The following is an 8,972-nucleotide window of genomic DNA, read 5'->3' as shown; positions in this document are numbered from 1 at the left end:
TCTCCCTCTTATCAGCCAATCATGAGAGGCCCGACTACCCTTCAGCCAATCAGAATGAGGCTCTGATGCATCCCCGCCGCGGCACAGCCAGTTTAGCCAATCGAAGGCATCCATGGGGGCGGGGAGAGGGGAAAGCGACGGAAGGAGGGAAGGAGTTGGGTTGCGGAACTGGGGGGGCGGGGCTTTCCTAGTGGGCGGGAAAGTGGGGCGGAGGGAGCAGGAGAGGGAGGAGGAAGGCCAAAGGCAAGAGTCGGGGGCGGGCCTAGGGGTGTGGCGGGGCGGGCCTAGGGGTGTGGCTGGGCGCGGAGGAGCGATGGCAATCCGGTAGAGCGAGGTAAACCTCTGGAAAACATCTGGAATTTGAGGTGTCCCCACGCAATAGTTCCGACGGTTCTGGATTGTAGTGAATGAAGGTTTGGTTTTTTTTTCTGAAAAAGTATTTTCAACTAACTTATGTTGAAAAAATTAAATGTTATGCTCCACTTTGGGGTAGGAGGCACCAATGAATCGTACAAATCAATAGGACCCAGAAATTTTAACAAAGGTTATTAATAATTAAAAGAAGAAGGAGATGATAAACTATCCCAGCTAAATTTATGTATCACTTAAAAAAAATTTTTTTTAAGTGTCATCAGTTTCTTTTATCCTGTGAGACAGGTGTAAAGCAATGTAATCAATCCTCATCCAAGCAAGCGCCTAGTCCTAAATACATCTCAGGACGGTCTGCTTAGTCCCCTATGTCTACCAGCCCAGTCCAGATGACGGTTATCTTTCCCCTGGATTACTGCAACAGCTTGTCGCTTGCCTCTTGGCCACACTGCAGGCAGCCTGATCTATAAAAACGCCCAAATCATATACCCTTGTGGGTTGAGAGCCATTAGTTTTTTTTTTTAATAAATTTATTTATTTATGGCTGCGTTGGGTCTTGCTGCCCGCGGGATGCGCCTGGATAGCCATTCTTAAATTGGTTTGACTAGAGTCTAGACATATAGGTAGTTCTTAACCTTAAGAATAATTGAATAAAACCCCATCAGTCTCAGTGCCAGCAGCGCGGCAGAAAGTGATAGAAGGGTGGGAAACAAGGCTAGTGAGAAAACCCTTTCCTGTTCACTTAGCAGTATAATCTCAGTATCCCTGATCATTTAGAAACTCCGTTTACCCAATGAGATAATGCAGAAGTCAGCAAACTATGGCCCCAGAGCCAAATCCAGCCTGCTTTTGTGTGTGTGTGGTTTTTTTGTTGTTTTTAATTGTAATTTTTTACCAAAAAATTTTATTGAAATATAGTTGATTTACAATGTTGTGTTAGTTTCAGGTGTACAGCAAAATGATTAAGTTACACATGTATATACAAATATATATATATTCGTTTTTTACATTCTTTTCCATTGTAAGTTATTACAAGATATTGACTATAGATAGTTCACCACTTTGTTTTTGTATGGCCAGTGAGCTAAGAATGATTATTGCGTTAAAAATTTTTTAAAAATATTTTTAAGAAAAACATTTTGTGATATATGAAATTCACATTTCTGTGATAATAAACTAAGTTTTACTGGAACACATTTATGGCTGCTTTTGCTCTGTAAGGGCAGAGTTGAGTTTTACTACAGAGGCCCTGTGGCACACTAAGCTGGAGGATGCATTTACTATTGGATCCCTTATAGAAAGAGTTTACTGACCCCAGAGACAGTGCATGTAACGCATCTACCACAGTGCACCAAGTACTCTATGGTAACTGTGGGTCCCATGATTACAGCTCTCACTGTGGATAGATAGCAAATCCCCCAAATAATTCTATTTCCACTCTATGTTTTTATATTGTGTTAGACTAATAAAGCTGATGAGATGCAAAATGAATAAAATATAAAAACTTACTTTGGTAATAGTTAAATATTGAAGAGATACTATTTTTGTTTATAATACACAATAATCCATTTTTATCAATTTACCATTTAAACACATAGTAATTCATACATAGCAATTTAAATAGATTATATATATTGATATCTCTTATCAGTACTATCTCTAACATCTCCCATGGAAATAAGATACCATCTGGGTTGAAAAAGAGTGAAATATTTGTCCCACTAGTTCAGAGTGCATCAGAAAACAAAACAGTTCTGCAGGGTTAATAAGGACCACACACCTAGCCTCCAGGGAGGCCTGAGATTCTGTGACTGTCCTCTCCCACAGAGAACACACTGGAGTACTGAGGACTCTTCAGTCTGGCAGCACAAAGAGACAGCTTGAGAAAATACTGAAAAGTCATGGTGAGGTGTTTTTACTTAAAGTGTTTTGCTTCATTTGATAATTTGGAAAGACATTAGAAAACAGATCAGCACAATGAATGTAGCCAACATTTTACAGTAACTTTAAATGGACTACAGTCTATAAAAATTTTTCGAATCACTATTTTGAACACCTGAAACTAATATATCGATAATACTGTAAATCAACTATACCTCACTTTAAAAAAAAAAGAAAACAGATCATTTGTAATTTCAGGTCAGCTTTTTCTCTTAATGTATCAGTGGACACATTTCTTTATAAACCACTTGAAATATACTTCAAATGAAATGAACTTCAGAGTACATTTGATGTCAGGATTAATCGTGTTAGTGCAGATAAAAGGGCACACGTAAGCCTTTCATAAATTTTAATCAGCAAAAAATGTAATAGGGCAATAAAATTATTGGCCCTAATCCACTAAGTTGCTGGAGGAAGGGACTTTTGAGAAAGGAAACCTATTCAGCATCCTAAGGGAACTGTGCTTCCTCGGTAATAATGACATTGTTTCCTTTGAGGCAAGACTTATACCATGGCAGCTTGTTTTCTTCCATTCTTCCATAATTAGAAAACTGGTGGAATATACATTAAAAGAAAAATACTGACCCAGCAGAATCTATTTTACAAAGTATAAAATATCTGAGAGCTTTTTTTGCATTAATATTTCTCCTCTATAGCCTATATTTTCTCTAAAGTCTTGACTCAGCCTACATTATTGTTACTGATAGCTAGTCAGATCAAACAACAACAACAACTCAAGTTTATTGTCTGTATGTCAGTTCTCAAGGGCATAATATACCAAAGCAATCAATGCTTGCAATTTTCCCGCCTGAGCCAGCATATTCTGTATGTCAACCTAAAAATAAAAGATATTGAAGTAACATGTATGTAAACATCTACCCACAGTAGACGCTCAGTGGTTGACTCTGAATCCAGATCTATAGAAATAAGTGCCCTTTCAGAAATCCTTTGTAATCTCTGAGCATCAAGAATTTCCTGTGTTCTCCGTGCAACCCTCGGTTTTGCCTCGCTGGGTCGCTGGTCTTCTATTATTGTAACACTGCACCAGAAAGCGTCTGATGCTGCATCCTCGCTCCTTCTTTTTACCAGCTCTGTCAGAATTCAGATCAGAGCAGTCATTACAAAATGTTATTGCTCTTGTCCTCTGTCTTAGCCTTTAACAAGTTTAGAGTTGAAAAAGAGAATTGCAACTGTTATTAATGCAAGTTAGGAAACACATTCAAGGGATTATCATCTGTTAAGAATAACACAAAAATTTATGTACGTTTAGAATTATTTCATGCTGCAAAATACATGACATTAGCAATTATGAAAAAGAACTTTCAATGTAAACATTTTTGTGTGGATTTGTGTATATTTAAAGAGTCATCGTAAGTACCCTCCTCTTTTTATAGAAATTCCAAAAATAAAACACTCACGCAAGCACTACTGAGATAAAGAATGAATATCTGGGCTTCCCTGGTAGCGCAGTGGTTGAGAGTCCACCTGCCGATGCAGGGGACACGGGTTCATGCCCCGGTCCGGGAAGATCCCACATGCCGCGGAGCGGCTGGGCCTGTGAGCCATGGCCGCTGAGCCTGCGTGTCCGGAGCCTGTGCTCCGCAGCGGGAGAGGCCGCAACAGAGAGAGGCCCACGTACCGCAAAAAAAAAAAAAAAAAAAAAAAAAAAAAATGTGCAAAAGAAATATCTCTCTCCTACCTGTGTCCCTAGCTGCCAATTTTCCTCTTCAGAGATGTTCTATGCTTCTACAAGTAATTATGTAAATATATCCCTCCCCCCGTTTTTCTGATATAAATGGTAATTCACATTACGCTAGTGGGTTTTAAAAAGCATTCTCCTTGGAAACTAATTTTAAGATGTTTACTTTTTAACATTTTTAGTTTTAAAAATTTAGTGGATAGCCTATACACTTGGCTAGAAACTGAAACAATACAGTAAGTCCCCTACATACGAACCCTCAACCTGCGAACTTTAAAAGATTCAAACATGCATTTGCATGTCCAATCATGTCCAATAGTTAGTTCACGTGTCTGGCATACACTGTCATGTGCGTGCATCTTCTACAAGTGGTTGTGCTTTTGTGTACTTTACTAGACAGTACTGTATAGAGTACAGTAGTACAGTATCTTTATTTCAAGCCCAGGGTGTCTGGAAGCAAGGGTGAAAGCAACAGTGAAGTAGCTGGTACTGCTAAGAAGTGCCAGGAATTAGACATCCACAGAAAGGACAAAGAGAGACAGTAGGAAAAAGAAATAACTGAAGAACTGAAGGATTCATGATGCAGGAAATGGCAAGGGGATTTTCTTTATTTGAGGAGGCACTGTTAGTTTTTGAGGCACGGGACCCGAACGTAGAATGGTACACGAAGGTTGCAACAGTCGTTCAGAATGCAATCCAGTGCTACCATGTCACCTACAACGAGAAAAAGAGCTACTACCCAGACGTCACTGGATCGTTTTTTCAAGAGGGTAGATAGAATTGAATCCAGCAAGGAACCAGAACCTGTGCCATCAACGTCAGGCGTGACTGAAAGTGCAGCTCGCCCTCCGTCTCCTATTGCTGACGATCCTTCAGCTCTACCATCCCCCACCTCCTCTCCCTCCTCCAGTCAGTAACTCTTCTTGCCTGCTCACTCGATGCCAGCCCCTGGATGCCAGCTGTTGTACTGTACTACTGTACTTTTCAAAGTATTGTACTGTAAGATTAAAAATGCTTTCTTTATTTTTTGTGTTTGTTTTTTACATATTATTTGTGTGAAAAGTATTATAAACCTATTACAGTACAGTGCTATATAGCTGACTGTGTTAGTTGGGTACCTAGGCTAACTTTGTTGGACTTCACGAACAAATTGGACTTATGAATGTGCTCTCAGAATGGAATTCATTTGTATGTAGGCAAGTTACTGTACAAAAGAGTGAAAAGCAAGTGTCTCTCCCTCCGGTCCTTGAAATTCTTCAATTCTTCCCACCAGACTGAACCACTTTCACCAGTTTTTTTATTTTATTAATTTTGGCTGCGTTGGGTCTTCGATGCTGTGCGCGGGCTTCTCTAGTTGTGGCGAGCGGGAGCTACTCTTCCTTGTGCTGCGCAGGCTTCTTGTTGCAGTGGCGTCTCTTGTTGCGGAGCACAGGCTCTAGGCACGCAGGCTTCAGTAGTTATGGCACAAGGGCTCAGTAGTTGTGTCTTGCGGGCTCTAGAGCACAGGCTCAGTAGTTGTGGTGCACGGGCTTAGTTGCTTCACGGCATGTGGGATCTTCCCGGACCAGGGCTCGAACCCGTGTCCCCTGCGTTGGCAGGCGGATTCTTAACCACTGCACCACCAGGGAAGCCCCCCAGTTCCTTCTGTAAGCTTCTAGAGATAATCTTTTCAAATAAAAGCATATATTTGTATCCTTTCCCCCACTATATTTTGTTTGTTTAGATAAGCAGTAGCATATTGAACACATTGTCTTGCACCTGACTTCTTTCACTAAACCATAATATCTTGAAGATCATTCTGTGTTAGTTTGTATAATTCTATCTTTTAAATTTAAACATCAGACAGAATTCCATTACATGTATACACCATAATTTATTTCACCAGTTTTCTATACATGGACATTTACATTATTTCTAATCTTTTGCTAGTGTGAAGAATACTGCAATGACTATCCTCTTCTGTGTGCATATGTGAGAGAGCTTTTTATGCAGGATGAATTCTCAGAAGTGGAATTGTTGAGTCACAAGATATATGCATTTATTTCAATGGTCATTGCCAAATTACAGAGGTTGTACAATTTACATTCCCTCACTAACACGTTCGGAAGTACACTTTTTCATCCAAACCTCATCAACACAGAACTTTATCAAACTTCTGTCAAGATGGAGTTTTTTGTTGTTGTTTGTTTGTTTGTTTGTTTGTTTGTTTTTGCAGTACACGGGCCTCTCACTGTTGTGGCTTCTCCCGTCGCTGAGCACAGGCTCCGGACACGCAGGCTCAGCAGCCGTGGCTCACGGGCCCAGCCGCTCCGCGGCATGCGGGATCCTCCCGGACCGGGGCACGAACCCGCGTCCCCTGCATCGGCAGGCGGACCCCCAACCACTGCGCCACCAGGGAAGCCCAAGATGGAGTTTTTATAAAAGATGTTTCATTCATTCACTAGCTGTTTAGGTAGAGCTCCTGATTTTACTTATTGAATCTACTGATTCATGGTATATCAGACCCAGGAGTACATTCAGGGGACTCCAGACTGTGGATGACAAAAGAAAGGTGAACCTTTGGTCAGCTAATTTATTGGATACCTACTCTAAGCCAGGCACCGGGAATACAGGGAGAAGTGAGCCTGGGTTCTACTCAGGGACTATAACTGTTTCCACTTTTGGTGAAAATGGCTGCAAACACATTCCAGTTGCTACTTGGAGAATGGATCCCCAAAGTTCATTTAGGCTTAGACCTCCAAAGCTTGAGAAGTGGTGGGTGGTGGTTCTGCAATTTTTTCATTTGAAGTCTTTTATCTTCCCTTTGGCATATGAATAAGGTAGTTGCAAACAAAAGAGAAGGCATTTGGCACACCTAATAGGTGGTACTCACATTTTAATTGCAGGGTGCTCTGTATCTCCAGCCAGGGAACAGTCTATAAGGTTTGTTTCATTTTGTTGGTAGGTGGGGAGAGGGTATTTCTTTTGTTCTTTTTTTGGGTGGTAGGGGAAGGATATCAAAGTTTTTTTAAAAAATATGAGAAACAGAGGAATTATTAATTATAAAATCATCAGCATTTGCAGATGATTCTAATAAATGCCATCTTCCAGCTCTAAACTGACTACACAAAAGGCTTTATTTTGTGGAAAATTATTTTAATCATTAGATATGTAAATAAGCAGAATGTTTAGTTTTTACAGATATCTGGTCAAAATGGATATCCTTCCCTGTTAGGGTATACTTGAGAATGCAACAGTTATAAATGCACCATATATTTATAATCTTTTTTTAAATTGAAGTATAGTTGATTTACAATGTTGTGTTAGTTTCAGGTGTACAGCAAAGTGATTCATATATACATCTATCCATTCTTTTTCAGATTCTTTTCCTATATAGGTTATTGCAAAATACTGGGTATAGTTCCCTGTGCTATACAGTAGTTCCTTGTTGGTTATCTGTTTTATATATAGTAGTGTGTATATATTAATCCTAACCTCCTAATTATCCATCCCCCCCCCCCCCGCCCACCCTTTCCCCTTTGGTAACCATAAGTTTGTTTTCTATGTCTACAGGTCTATTTCTGTTTTGTAAATAAGTTCATTTGTATCTTTTTTTTTTTTTTAGATTCCACGTATAAACGATATCATATGATATTTGTCTTTCTCTGACTGGCTTACTTCACTTAGTATGATAATTTCTAGGTCCATCCATGTTGCTGCAAATGAGGAAAGCCCATATTTAAACTTACCATTATGTTTGTTGATTTCGGATACAAAAAAATCAAAAAGTGCCCATAATCCAGATGGAAACACCGAATCGTTGAAGAATTGGAACATAAAATTAGGTCATAATTAGCCTATTATGCATAATCAATACTATAAAAAATACTATGATTGGGCTTCCCTGGTGGCGCAGTGGTTGAGAGTCCGCCTGCCGATGCAGGGGACACTGGTTCGTGCCCCGATCCGGGAGGATCCCACATGCCGCGGAGCGGCTGGGCCCGTGAGCCATGGCCGCTGAGCCTGCGCGTCTGGAGCCTGTGCTCCACAATGGGAGAGGCCACAACAGTGAGAGGCCCGCCTACCACAAAAAAAAAAAAAAAAACTATGATTTTTGAGTCCAGACTTTCTTTCCCACCCCTCCTATTACCTCATATAGCTTCTATAGAATCACATTACACTACTCTTGAGAGTAGTGAGATTACTCACCTTGGTTACCAACTGTCAGGCTTTGATAAACTTACACAGGGATTAAAAAGCTGCTGATTTTACTGTTTGTAGCAACAGTGCTGCTCCAAATCCAGGAGTATTTCTGGGGGACTCTAGACTCTGGGCAACAAAAGCAAGCGGAATAACTTACAAGCTGAACCTTTGATTATTTCATGTTGTTCTGTCAGCTGTTAGAAGGATCCATGTCATTCCCACTGTGCCAGCTGGGCTATAGTAAGAAACAGAGACAGCAGTGCTCCCAGAACGTTTTTGGTGTCTATCCCCTGGGACATGTGAACAAGAAGATTCTGAAGGATTCAACATGATATCCCTTCTGGAAGGTTCTTGAGTAACACTTGACAGTAACCATTTTAATTGTAATTGCTAGTTTGAAGCCTTATTTTAAAAACTTTACCTAAACTTGCTCTACTTCACATAGCTATCACTATGATCATATTCGCAACTATTAACTAATATTTATTGAGCTGTGTTTATTGCAAACTGCTGACCTTGAAGTTACAATAGGAATAAGGCAAAGAAAACCAGGAAAACAAACATAGTGCAGATAAGTATTGAAAGGGAACACAGAGAAACAAAAATAGCTCTACGTGACTAGCAGAGTTATGTGTACGGTTTTTTTTTTTTTTTTTTTTTGTGGTACTTGGGCCTCTCCCATTGCGGAGCACAGGCTCTGGATGCGCAGGCTCAGCGGCCATGGCTCATGGGCCTAGCCACTCTGCGGCATGTGGGATCTTCCCGGACCGGGGCATGAACC

Source organism: Pseudorca crassidens, chromosome 5 (assembly GCF_039906515.1).
Source record: "Pseudorca crassidens isolate mPseCra1 chromosome 5, mPseCra1.hap1, whole genome shotgun sequence".
Classification (NCBI taxonomy): domain Eukaryota; kingdom Metazoa; phylum Chordata; class Mammalia; order Artiodactyla; family Delphinidae; genus Pseudorca; species Pseudorca crassidens.
This window is presented reverse-complemented; position numbering follows the sequence as displayed.